The sequence below is a fragment of the Choloepus didactylus genome, chromosome 10 (genome assembly GCF_015220235.1).
Source record: "Choloepus didactylus isolate mChoDid1 chromosome 10, mChoDid1.pri, whole genome shotgun sequence".
Lineage (NCBI taxonomy): Eukaryota > Metazoa > Chordata > Mammalia > Pilosa > Megalonychidae > Choloepus > Choloepus didactylus.
The window spans coordinates 126059201-126072349 of NC_051316.1; the positions used below are offsets into that span (position 1 = coordinate 126059201).

The 13149-nt window shown below is 45.1% G+C and overlaps 1 pseudogene; it reads right to left on the bottom strand.

Moving 5' to 3' along the window:
• Positions 1-344: 344 nt before the first annotated feature.
• LOC119545382 lies at positions 345-3817 on the bottom strand (annotated as a pseudogene).
• Positions 3818-13149: the final 9332 nt, after the last annotated feature.

Below are 13149 nucleotides of genomic sequence, written 5' to 3' on the forward strand. Positions count from 1 at the left end.
CCCACCCCTCCAAAGGCTCTCGTTTTAGAGGCCCATGAGTGTCCCATGTTTCCCCACCCAAACCCCAGGAAATAAAACCTTGGCTTGCACTGGCCCAGCGGGTCTCTCCTTCAACCTACACAAGACCCCATTGACCTACACCTCATGCAAGTGTCACAATAACCCAGAGGTCGCAGCTGGTCTTTGCAGCACCATTTGAGAGATGAGAAAACTGAGGCCCGGAGGGGATAACGGCTAACTTTCCCACGGTCAAGTAGGTTGCAAAAGGGCAGAGTTGGAATGTGAACACATCCCGTTCACATCCCCCACCGCCCCATCACCTCCACGAGGCACACGGGCTCCAGTCAGAACTCGGTTCCCTCCTTCGCCATCCCATTGACACCAGAGGATTTCCCACATTCGTCTGAAGTGGGCTTCTGCAGAAATACCAGTTGCTGGCAGCCCGTCAAGTGCAGGGAAATCTCAACACACATTTCCCCCCACCCCAACATTTGTGCTTCAGTAAATATCTGCCCAGACTTCAGGATGTGGGACTACTACTGGGTGTTTTGTTGTTTGGTTGGGGTCAGCCCCTGTGACCCCCAATTCCAACACTGCCTGTGGTCCCTGAAGGAGGAGGAAGATGAGCGCTGGCTGTGTGGCTGTGCTGGAGAACGCAGCCACACAACAGAAGTCAGGAAACCAGAGGTGACAGGGAGAGTGCCTTGGTCTGGGGCCATCTTGGGCAAGAGCAAATAGCTCCCCTCCACCTCAGAAGTTTCTGGAAGCATCCAGTACCAATCTCCGGGAAATGACTAGGGTTCCACTGGCCAAGCATGTCATCAGGAAAAAGTCGACGCGTGCCTTTTGGATTCTTTTTAGAAAAGCTCCCAAGTGTAAAACATTTCAGAAAAGACTCTCATCAAAAAACAAAGTAAAAAGTAACTTTTTGTATATTTTTTTAATTCAAAAGGACGAGCAGTAAACACTTAGAAAATTATCAGAACAGCTCTTTGCCCAGAGTTTAACATACATGTGTTAGCAAGGGATTTTTTGAAGCCAAATGTCCTCTTCTGTGTTTGTAGACTTCTTGAAATGGAACACCTACCTTCTTCAAAAGATACTTTGAAGGCCTAAAAATGCTCAGACACTCGGACTCAGTAATCACCTCCTGGGAAGTTAGCCTAAGAAAACACCCTGAAATATGGAAAAAGCCCTATGCAGAGAAATATTCATCAAAGAGTTGCTTAGTGAAAAACTGGAAGCAGCCCAAGTATTCGAAAGAGAGAGGGAGGGAGGGAAGGGGTAGTTAAGTAAATTATGATACAGACCTTGAAGAAATATTCTATAGCCATTAAAATGATGGCTGCAAAGTTCATGAAGGATCATGGGAATATGCTTATGATAAAATATTAGGTGACAAAAGGCAGAAAAAAAATTTTTGCACGTAATTTTTATAAACCTGAAGAGACATAAAAAGCATAATTGTCACAATGCCAAGTGGTAGGCTTGTGGATTTAAACCTTGTTTTCAAATTTCTCTAGTGTTGTTATACCTTTTTTTAAAAAAAAAAAATCAAAACCTGCAAAACAAAATAAAATGACAACTGATGCTTTAAGCAAGAAGAGACATCGGCAGTAGAGGTTTGAATAAGTTAAGATGAGAATCTGTTCATCAAATTAAGTGTCTTTATAATGCTTTCAGGTGTATTGAAATAAATACAAAATACTTGCAAAAAGCGAACACAAAAACACACTTGTGTTCAAGGTACAAAAACTTATATTACTGCAGAAATTACTCAGGGTTTATTTCTGTGTTTTCTGGTTGCTCTGGATCCATCTACAAAATGCTTCTTGCAGAGATCATTGAAATGGTGCTTGGAGGTGTCCCTACATCTTTTATTTAATTTGTAGCCCTCAACAAGTTGTTTTTTGTTTTGTTTTGTTGTTTTGTTTTTTTTTACTTTTCAAGCCTCAGCTATTTTATTTATTTTTAAATAAGCAGTAGTATATACATCTTCTTTTTAAATGTTTCTTCTTTTCTGAATGGCGTATAGGAAATGGGACCCTGGGACCTTTAGCTCCATGTCCCAAAAATTCTCCTTCAAGAATCTCATCCATGAAGTTCCTTTAAAAAAGAGGATAATATACCTAACTTGAATCAAAACAATCTGAAAAACAGATTTTTTCAGAACAGTGTCTCAGCAGAAAGCCTAGAGTTTTTTCAAGTTCTTCAAAAATGCCACCGCCAGCCACTCCACTCCAGGTCGAGGAGGATAGATAGTCAAAGGTTATTGCTAGTGATATTTCCTGACAGTCTGAGGTATATCCTATAATCACAGGTTCCCCGGCATCATTTCCTGCGGGTAAATGGTATCCATGTGCTAGGCTGCCGTCCAATTCGGATGACTCGGAGGTTCCAGTAACATAGTTTTCCTGCCAGCCTGTATCAGAAAAACCCGGATGTGTTTCCCTGTGGCAGTCACACCAGCCGTCTTCCCGGGGTTCCGTCTGCCATCGATAGGAAGACAGACCACCTGGGAAGGCTTCCGCGGCTCTGCTTGGCTCTCTGGTCGGCCCCCTCTTTATGCCTTGCCTTTATCTGGATTTCAAGTGGCTCTTGATCTTCTTCCAGATTGACGGTGTCATTTCCATTCAGAGGTTGCTCCAAGAGGTGTGGCCACTCTCAGAAGTAGATTCAGGGTCTTTCAGCGGAGTTATCGGAAGAATCTTCCAGGTATGACATCCTCGAACTATAAGAATCATTGTCACTCCCAGAGTCTCCAGATGGGCCACCACTCACCAATATCTGCATGCTCTCTTCAGTAACTATTTGTCATAAAGCCATTTAGAGGGTTCGCAATCTGATCCCCAGGACCTGTATAGTGCCTGATGATTCCCACAGGTTTCTCTTGCCCGTGTTTAATACAGTGTTCATACTCCTCTACCAATTCTGCAAAACTCAAAGTTGATGGTAGATGGATTTTAAAGGAAGACAGACTAGGAATTTGGGGGAGTGACAGACGTAAACCTTCTTTGACCTGGTGCTGATTGTTGGTAGAATTTTCAACAGGACTCTGAACAGAATTCTTTATTTACTCTTCCAACTGTATGGCACAGCCCAATTCTTTTGGTAACATTGATTTTTCCATGATTCCACACTCTGAATGGCTTTTTGCGGGAAGCTTTTGTTTGGTGTTCATTTGTTATTTGATTGCTAGTGCAGATACAGAAGTAGTTCTAGTTTGGCTGCCATGAACTTTCTGACTTTGAAACGTTCTATTTTTTGAACTTGGTGTTTTAGAGGTTGGGTAAGTACACTTGCTAAACCATATGTATGCGCAGCAGCTTTAACCAAATCCCAATCCAAACAATCTTCCATCAGACTAGGAGGAAAGGGATCTGGTAAAGGAAATAGGTTGAGATTACATTTCTGGGCAATTTTTCATCATCATATTTGCTTCTTCTCCCCAGGAACAGGAAGTCACCGTCAGTCCCAATGGACCAAAACTGCCGGCTCTGCCAATCCGATGCATGCGTGTCTCCCAGTCCAATGATACATCCAGATACACAGTCAGATTCACCTTCTCAGCTTCAATCCCACAAGAAGTCAAATCTGGGGAAATGAGGACTCCGCAATGAAACTGCTTCAGTTTAGCCATAGCCTCCAGACGCTGATTCTGGTTCATGTTACCTGAAATGCACTCAGCAGGAAAGCCTTCTGAAGAAAGGATATCAGCCAAATGTTGTGCTCTGCTGTGCAAATTAGAAAAGACTAAGGCTTGATTAAATGGAATTCTGCTGAACAGTTCCTGTAAATGCTGAGCCTTTTCCTCAAAAACAGGAATATTGGTTGGATATTGGTGTTGGATTTAGAAGACAAATCTCCTTTTCTCTCACCAACATCCAGGACACCTAGAATCGGGGAATCTGATAACTGGAAGGAACCCCCAAAGTCATCCAGGAAACTCACCTTGGTGGGAGGCCCTGACCCCTCCCATGAAGGGTGGAGGAGTTAGAGTTGCAGGCTGCCGGTTGTGCTATGCAAGTATGAATGCAGAGTCAAATTTCTACCCTAGAACAAAGCAAGGCCAATTTACAAAGACTATTATCGGAAAATAGTCCCAAATCCTGATACCTGGGAAATGTGATATGCAAATGCAAATCAGAGCAACAAAACTGTATGGGTTAGCTATTGTTTCAAAACAAACTATCTGAAAACCCAGTGGTTTGAAACAAAATGATTTTACTCTATTGCACAGATTTTATGGGTCAGGAATTTAGGCAATGCTCTGCAGGGTGATTCTTTTGCTCCTCGTAGGTATCTAAGGGAGCTCAGTGGTACTCAGCTGGGAAGTGAGTAGCTGCAGTGACAGTCTGATACTTGGTGGGGAGGCTAGCAGGCTGGGCTCGGCTGGGATGGTTGACCAGAACTCCTACACCTGGCCTCTCCGACATTGCAGTGTTAGGGCTCAGACTTTTTAGCTGGTGGCTTGTGTCCCCTGGAGCAAGCATTCTAGGAGGCCCAGGCAGAAGCTGCAGGGGTTCTTATGGCCCAGCCTCAGAGGTTCCAGAAGATTATTTCTGCCATGTACTATTGGTCAAGCAGGTCACTAAGGCCAGCCCAGGTTCAAGGGGAGGGAAATTGGACTCTATCTCTTCATGAGAGAGCTAGTAAAGAACGTGTGGTCCTCTTTAATCCACCACAGCATCAGGGTGGGGGGCAGCACAGACCCCAGGACCTAGTGCTGACAAAGACCTGGAGAAAGAGCTCATGCATCCACTGCTGGTGATGGTATAAATTGGTATAGAACTTTGAGAAATCATCTCATCCATATGTACAGAATATATAACATTGTTCATCTCCTTTAGCCCACACCTTCACTCCTGGGAATCTATCCTAAGGAAACAGTTATACCAGAGACATGAAAGTTTACTCTTACCTATCAGTGTGACACAATGGGACTAAACCCAAAAGTTTAAAAGTAAGAGAATGATGAAGGTTGACTGTCACTCTGGCTGTGTCATCAATAGTTTGTAGTTAATAAGAATGCTAACCATGGAAGCTCTACTAAGGTACAGTGTTAGAAAAAAATACAGAAGTTCTGATCCCACGTAGACTGGGATCAGAAGGGAACAAGCAGGAATAAAAATAGTTTTATTAGGAAGATGACATTATAGATCACAATTTTTCCTTTAAAATACAAAGAATAGAGAAACACGTTAAACAGCACCATGGGGGATGCAAAAGCAAAATCCTGATTGTGAGTCACTAACTCTACAGGGCAAATGACACCAATTTCCTCAACAAATAAATTACAAGCAAAAAAAAAAAAAAAAAATGAGAGAGAGAGGATGTTATGGGTTGAATCACAGTTCCCACAAAGCCATGTTCACCCTAACCCTGGCCCTGAGGGTGAGTCAATTTGATAAAAGGATCTTTGCAGATGCTGTTAGTTAAGTTGAGGCCAAACTGAATTAGAGTGGACCTAAATCCAATATGACTGGAGTCCTTATAAGCAGAGGAGATTTGGACCCAGTAGGAAGGGACCAACGGGGAGAGATGGCCATGTGACAGAGCCGAGATTGAGTGAGGGATTGCCCTTGAGCCACTGCCAGCACACTTCAGACTGCAGAGGAAGCACCTTGAGTTTGACTTCCAGCCTCCAAAACCATGAGGAAATAAGCTCCTGCTGTTTAAGCCGACCCATCGGTGGTACTTTGTTACAGCAACCCAACCCTGGCAGATGAAGACAGAGGGGAATCTAGAGAGTAAAAGAAACTGAAGGGACACATCAACCAGCTGGACTGTGTGGACATTATTTAGAACCTGACCCAAAAGAATGAATTGTCAAAACAACCTTTAAGAGACATTTGGGGAAATTTGTACTCTGGACCTTTATTCATATTAAATTATTGTTTATCTTGTATAAAAGTGATAATGGTATTACAGTTATTTTTTAGAGATGCATACAGAGATATTTATGGAACAAATGGGATGATATCTAGAATTTGCTTCAAAATAATCTGGAGGAGTGGGTGACACAGAGATGACACGAGATAAGGAGTTGGTTGGTGATACTGGTGAAGGTTGGGGCTGGAGTACTTTCTATTCTCTTAACCTTTGACTTTCTTTAGAAGTTCCTATAATGAAAATATTAAAAAAAAAAAAATCCTTTAAGTTTATTTAATTAAGGCATGAGCCGGGAAGCATCTTGCAGCAATGGGTCTGAGTGTGGTACGGGAAGGGCAGACGAGGGTCCTAGGAAGAGACAGGTAGGGGGTGTCTTAGAGACGTAAACAGGCTCCTACAGACAGGATACCGAGTTCTGCCCCAGATGGGCTACTTCCAGCAAGACGTCCCTCTCAGAGCCTCAGTTTCCTCAGCCTTTAAAGGGTAGAGATCTTCCCCTCTGTGCTGGTTTGGATGTATTATGTCCCCCAAAATGACATGTTCTTTAATGCAATCTTGTGGGGGCAGACAAGTGTTGATTAGGTTGGAATCTTTTCTTTCACATGGAGATATGACTCAATCAACTGTGGGGAAACTTTTGATTAAAGTATTTCCATGGAGATATGGACCCCGCCCATTCAGAGTGGGTCTTGATTTAATCACTGGAGTCCTATAAAACAGCTCACAAACAGTAGGACCTCAGAGCAGCTGCAGTTTAGACAAGCATTTTGAAGACGGCCGTTGAAAGCTCACACTGACATTTTGGAGAACACCGTTTTGAAACGCAACCTGGGAGTAAGTAGACGCCAGCCTCGTTGTCTTCCCAGCTAACAGAGGTTTTCCGGATGCCAGTGGCCATCCTTCAGTGAAGGTACCCTATTGTTGATGCCTTATCTTGGACACTTTATGGCCTTAAGACTGTAACTTTGTACCCAAATAAACCCCCTTTATAAAAGTCAATCCATTTCTGGTGTTTTGCATAATGGCAGCTTTAGCAAACTGGAACACCCTCCCACAGTGTTGGAGGCTGCAGAGCACCTATGGAGCTGCCTGACACTTCTTGTGGGCAGAGGGGCTGTTGGATGCTACACTTATATTAGGAGCAGCCATTAGGCACAGCTCTACCCCAGTTGGACAAGGCCACCCAGTCCCAGCCAGGTCACCCAGGGCCCAGGCCTATCTAGGTCTGTGCATGGATGCATGGTGTCCTCGGCTGCTGCCGGTGCACTGGCTGCTTGGTGGCCAGGATGCAGACAGGGAGGGGAGCCCCGATGCTGGAGACCCAGAGGGGAGCCCCACAGAGCCTTCGCCATCCACTGCCCCCAGGAAGTCCCAGGGAGGGGAAAGCAAACTGTCCTGCCTCTAGCCAAGGAGGCTATGGACCGGGTGCAGGGGTCTGAAGTGGGGCACATCAGTGGCACAGAGGAAGGCTGTCCCTGGGACACTGCTCTCTTGGGGATAAGGGAAACGGTCTGAGGGTTCTAGGAGAAAGATCACTGCCAGCTGCTGTCTCGGCTCCTGCAACCATGGGCCAGAGGTTGAAATGCCCCATCCTGAAAGGATTTCCGTATTAGGGTGACCGAGCACCCCAGTTTGCCTGGGACTGAGGGATTCCCCTGGGGCGCAGGACTTCCAGGGCCCAAATTGGCAAACTGGTTTGAGTTGATCTTCTAGCTATGCACTGTTGCACCGAAGGAGCGCAACCCCCTGCAGTCCAGGAGCTGGAGAAAAATCACCTCATTCCACCCATTTTATTTCACACACTGTGGTCCAGAGACGACCTGCCAAAAATCAGTTTGTGAGATCATTGGGACAGAAACCCAGAGTCCTGTTTTTTTTCTGTCTGAGCTTATATAGTGCTCTAGTAAACTGATCAGGGCCCACACTGGATGGGTGGGGTCACACCTCCATGAAAATTATCTAAACAGAGTCATCACCCACCGTTGGGTGGGGCACATCTCTACAGAAATGCTCAATCAAAGAATTACAGTCTAATCAACACTAATACATCTGCCCACACAAGATTGCCTCAAAGATAATGGTGTTTTGGGGGGCCATAATACATCCAAATCAGCACAGGGGGCTCTGATGACCCTTTGCTCCAGAGGACATCTCTCCTTCCTCAGGAGAAAAGGCAGACCCAGGAACCGTGAGCGTAAACATGCAGACACCCAGCGTCCCCTCCCTACAGCTGGCTGCTCCCACCGAACCCACTTAGCCAGGGACAGAGACGGAGGTGGAGGGCTGGGGCGCAGGTGGGCGCCCTGGTCGTGTCTGGAAGAGGAATGAGCTGCCTGGAGAGGAGGGGACTCCCTCAGACTGGGGCTGCCGGCAAAAACTTGAATGGGGGCCCTTTCCTCTTTCCCGATAGACAAGGAAGGAGAACTGGCCTCACATCCTGGCTGAGTGCCCTGGGGAAAGTCACTTCACCTCTCTGAGAGAAATTGGTTGTGTCCTCTACAAAATGCAGACAGTGACACCCGTCTCATGTGGCTATTGATCAGACATGACCAGGCTGCCATCTAGAAGGTCTTTAACAAAAGGCCAGAGCTGCCACAGCAGCCCCTGTCTCCGTATTCCAAGAAGGGGTCTGCCTCCAGAGGGGTTATTCAGGAGCCGGAAGCATCACTCAGCAGGTGTAGAGCCTGGGGAGACAGGAAGAAGTCGGGGCATGGAAGGCAACGGGCGTCCCAAGAATTTGTTCCCTCCGAAACCGGGGTTCTCAGCCCAGCAGCCCCTGGAATCCCTGGGGAGCTTTCAGAAACATGGGTGCCTGGTTCCATCCCCAGAGATTCTGAGGGGCTTGGTGTGGTGTGTGGCCTGGGCGAAGTGACGTTTAGAAGCTCCCCAAGTGACTCTAATGCACAGCCAGGCCCGAGAACTCCTGCAAGGAGGCGTCTTGATTTTCCCAATAAAAATCAAGGGAATGAATAAAATCAGCTTCTTCCTTATTGCACTTCAGGGCAAAGGGCAAATGGATGGGGAGTTCTTAGGGACCAAAGATTTGGGAGATTAGAGAAAAAATTTAGCCCCTTGGACATTAGGGTCAACTCTGGAATGTTGTCACATGTTTGACACTTGGAGATGTTGCCAAGCCTGGTTTAATTCTGCTTTTTAGAAGACATTGAATAGCTCTGTTGTTTTGTTTTGTTTTTCCCACTCCATTATTTTGCATCGGCCTCTGTTCAAAAGCTTTAAACATTTGATGTACCGTGTCCCTCTAATATAGATGCCTCAGAATAAATTTAAAAAACATTTGGAATATATTTAGAAAAAATATCATTTTGTACTACAAGGATTGAGGGTCTATAGAAAAAGGACTTTCAGAATAAATGTCAGTCATTCTTTTCAGATGAATAAATCCCCAGAGAGGTTTGCTTACCACTGGTCACTTCACCCCCCCCCCAAATTGGACGCCTATCTGCACACTGAATCTGCATGAAGCATTCTGGAGTGGGGTTGGGGCTCCAACACATGCAGGGGTGATCCTGGAACTCTTGGTTCAATCCTGGGAAATTGAGCCTTCCATTCCCTTCCCAAGCTATAGGCAGGTAGCAGTGTCTTAGACTTCTCTCTTTAGTCTCTGAATCTTCATGCCCCTAATATCCCAGGAGCAAGGGTTATTAGTGCCATGGTTCTCAAAGTGTGGTCCCAGCATCTCCAGGGAAACAGAACCAATAGGATATATCTATGTAAATATTGTGACATTCATTATAGGAATTGGCTCATGCTACTATGGGAATGGGCAAGTCTGAATTCCATAGGGCAGGAAGCTGGGAACTCTGATGAAGGTTTTTGATGAATTCCCCAGGAGAAGCTGGCTGGCTGAAGTAGAAATGGAAATTCTTCTTTCTGACAAGTGAAATCAACACTTCTCCCTTGAAGGCCTTCAACTGACTGGATGAGACTACTCTCATTGTGGAAGCCAGTCTCCTTTGTTGGTTGTAGATGCAATCAGCGGTAGATGCAATCAACTTGGTGTTGATTTAAATACACAAAATAGCCTCACTGGAACAATCAGGCCAGTGTTTGTTTGACCAAACCAGTGGATACCATCACCTGGCCAAGTTGACATGTGAATGTAACCATCATACCTGGGAACTTGCTGGAGATGCAAATTCTAGGATCCCATCCCAGGCTTGCTGAATCAGGGTGGGACCCTCTAGGCAGTTCTGATTCTCAGTAGAGTTGAGAACCACTGATCTAGTGGCTAAGAGCACAGACCAAACTTGAAACAACTTTGGTTCAAATGCCAGCTCTGCCCCTTATCACCTGTGCAATCTTGGGCAGGTCACTGCACTTCTCTGTGCCTCTGTGTCTGAAATAGAAAAAACAATAGCAGTTGCCACCATGGGTTGTTTTCAGGTGTAAGAGAGCTAATGCAGGTAAAGCATTTAGTTCCTTGCTGGGCCAGGAAAAGGGTGTGGCAAGCGAGGTGCCCAGGGACATGCAAGTGTCTCCTTAAGTTTTGTGTCCCAACCTTACCCCAGACCTGGTCCTGGTTCTTGGTTTTCTAAAAATGCCCAGCAAAGGGCAGCTACTATTTTATATCATTGATGAATCTGAGATTTCATCCATCTCAGGGACTTGGCCTGCAATCGAAAACTGTACACAGTTTGGTGTAGAGGAAAGAGCACTGGTTTTGGAGTCCACAGGCCTGTGTCCACACCCTAGGATTGCCAGCCAAGGAGAGAGACTTGGAGAAGGGGAGGCGTGGGAACAGCTCCTGGACAGGCTCCTTCCTCTGGGCAGGGTGGCTGTTTCTGCCTTTCCTTCTTTTCTGAAAGAAAGCAGAGGCCACCTTGAATTTTAACCCTCTCCCATCCAAGGCCGCTGTATTTTCTATATTAATGAAAACAGAAGAGGCATTCGACAAAATCCAACATCCATTTCTGATAAAAACTCTCAGCAAACTGGGAAGAGAAGGAAACTTCCTCCATCTGATAAAGGGCAGGCTGCAGGAACCTACAGCTAACATTGTACTTGATGGGGAAAGACTGCTTTCCCACCAAAATTGGGAACAAGACAAGGATATGCACATGCCACTTCTACTTAACATTGTACCAGAGGTTCCAGTTAGTTAATTAGGGTAAGAAAAAGAAATGAAAGGCATCAGATTGGAAAGGAGGAAATAAAACTGTTTTTATTGACAGACAACATGATTGTCTATGGAGACAATCCAATGGAATCTACTAGAAATAATAAGTCAGGTTAGCCAGGTTGCAGGATCCATGATCAATATACAAAAATCAGTTGTATTTTTATCTACTGTTGGGAATTGAAATAAAAATATCATTTACAATCACATAAATATATGAAACACTTAGGTATAAATCTGGCAAAAGATGGGGAAGAACTAAGCACTGAGAACCAGAAAACATTGCTGAGAGAAATTAAATAAGGCCTAAATAAATGGAAAATATTCCAAGTTCATGGGTCAGAGATTCAATGTTATTAAGATGTTAATTGTTCCCAAAATATGATCTATAGATTCAACTCAATCCCAATCAAAATCCCAGTAGGCTTTTTTGTAGAAATTGGCAAACCGGTTCTAAAAGTCAGATGAAAATGCGAAGGACCTAGAATAGCCAAAACAACGTTGAAAAAGAAGGACAAAGTTAGAAGAATGACAGGACCCAATTTCAAGACTTAAAAAGCCCCAGTAATCAAGACAGTGAGATATTGGTGTCAAAATTGACAGACGGATCAGTGGAACAGAATAGAGCGTACAGACACAGGGATGGAGGTCTGGTTTTTGACAAAGGGTGAAGGCAGTTCACTGGAGAAAGCCTAGTCTTTTCAACAGATAGTGCTGGAACAACTGCAGGTCCCTAAGCTCTCGACTTTTACTTTCCCTTTTTGGTGACCACTGCCTTTGGCTCCACCCCTGTTTCCTGAAACCCTTCTGCAGCTCTGGAAGTTTTTTCTTCTTTCTTTTCAGAAAACATAAATTTAGTTACATTTAATTACATTGAAGTCTTCTTGGTTTGTGTTTTGCTTCCTTTTTTCACAAGCTGTGGCCTATCTCCCCATTCATAGACTATTCCTTGAAATCTGAGAGCGTGAGAAGCTTAAAGGGAAAAGCTGATGGGAGCCGGAGAGGCAGCCTGCCAGCTGTTCTCTGTGCCCTCCCCAGGCAAAGGCCCTTGCTCTCCATCCGTGTAACATGTCTACAAACACAAATGAAGTACCCAGGGCACACGGATGTCTGGCTAACCTTTGCAAATCCCCTGGATTTGGCTTTTGCTGGACCTGCAGATACACAGGTTCTCTAAGTGTGACCCCCCGCAGCGTCACCTGGGAACTTGTTAGAAATCAATTCTCAGGCCTCACCCCAGACCCACTGAATAGGAAAGCCTGGGGTGAGGTGCAGCCACCTGATTAACCAGCCCTTCGGCTTAAAATTCCAGGCTGCGTCAGTGTGAAACCTGGCTGGATGTGTGACCTGGGGCAAGTCACTTTGACCCTCAGTATCCCCATCTGCAAATCAGGGACATAAGAGCACCACCTTATAGGGCTGAGATGATGCGTGTAAAGGGCCCCACGTGGCTCCTGGAAGGTGACTCACTCAACAGGAAGCTGTCATTACTGCTGCTACTGAATTCCTGAGATTTCTTCTCCTGCTTCTATCGCTTTAAATCTCAGTTTCCTCATCTATAACATGGGGGTGTAATGGTACCACCTTCCAGACTATGGTCAGAACGAATGAAATGAGCCACATAAACCACTTAGAAAGCACTTAATAATCATTAACTTTAAGATGTGGACATCCTTTGCCTTAGCTGCTTGTGAAGCACCAGGCACATGTAATAGCTGTATAAAATTTCTTAACATCTTACAAAGAAACTATATCCCATGGCCCTGTTCATTTTTGTCACAAGCCAGGAAGGCCTAATTGTCATTTTCATTGTTCACACATGTATCCAGAGGCCTGGCAGATGGAGGGTCTTTCCAGGATCTGGAACACGGTGAGCAATGATGCATCTGGGGTGTAAACCTGTATCAGTTAGGGTTCTCTAGGGAAACAGAACCAACAGGAGATATCGGTAGATATGAGATTTTATAAAAGTGTCTCACAACTGTGGGGATGCACAAGTCCAAATTCCTTAGGGTAGGATGCATGAGTCCAAATTCTGTAGGGCAGGCAGTGAGCTGGGAACTCCAATGAAAGTCTTTGATGAACTCCCCAGGAAAAGCTGGCTGGCTGAAGAAGTGAAA